The sequence below is a fragment of the Mus caroli genome, chromosome X, assembly GCF_900094665.2.
Source record: "Mus caroli chromosome X, CAROLI_EIJ_v1.1, whole genome shotgun sequence".
NCBI lineage: Eukaryota > Metazoa > Chordata > Mammalia > Rodentia > Muridae > Mus > Mus caroli.
In genome coordinates, this window is record NC_034589.1 from 60,608,938 (window position 1) to 60,609,769 (window position 832).

Consider the following 832-nt stretch of genomic DNA (forward strand, 5'->3'; position numbering starts at 1 on the left):
AGAGAGAGAGAGAGAGAGAGAGAGAGAGAGAGAGAGAGAGAGAGAACAACAATAAAAAACAAAAAAAAAATTACAAAGAATCAATGCAATCAAGATCTGGTTCTCTGAGAAAACCAACCAGAGAGACAGAGAGATAAATCCTCATCCAAAGTAACTAAATGGAAAAGAGAAAGTATACAAATAGCCAAAATCAGAAATGAAAAGGAAGTCATAACAACAGACAATGAGGAAATTTATAGAATCATTGGGTCTTACTTCAAAAGCACGTAGTTCACAAAATTGGAAAATCTAAATGAAATGAATCATTTTATATAGTATTAAAAGCCCTAAAAAAATAGAAGTGAGCATTAAAATATTATAACCCAGAGAACCCCAGGCGCACCAGGTTTTAGAATAGTATTCTTCCAAACTTTCAAAGAAAAGCTAATACCAATACTCCTCCAACTCTTCCACAAACATTAGAAACAGAAAGGACATTGACAAACTCATTCTGAGTCCACAGTCACCCTAATACCTTAACCAAACAAAGAAGTAGAATAAAAGGCAGAAAAAAAGAGAATTTTAGAACAGTCTTTTTTATGAATATTAATGGAAAATAGTCAATAGAATACTTTCAAACTGAATCCTAGAGCACAGAAAAACCATCATACACATAATCGAGTAGTCTTTTCCCCAGGGATATAGTGTCCTCAGTATATGAAAATTCATCAATGTGATCTACCATATAAGCATGAATCACATGAGATGATCACATGATCATCTCATTAATTGCTTAGAAGGCTTGTGACAAAATCCCATACCCCTTTATGTTAAAAGTCTTGGAGAAATCAGG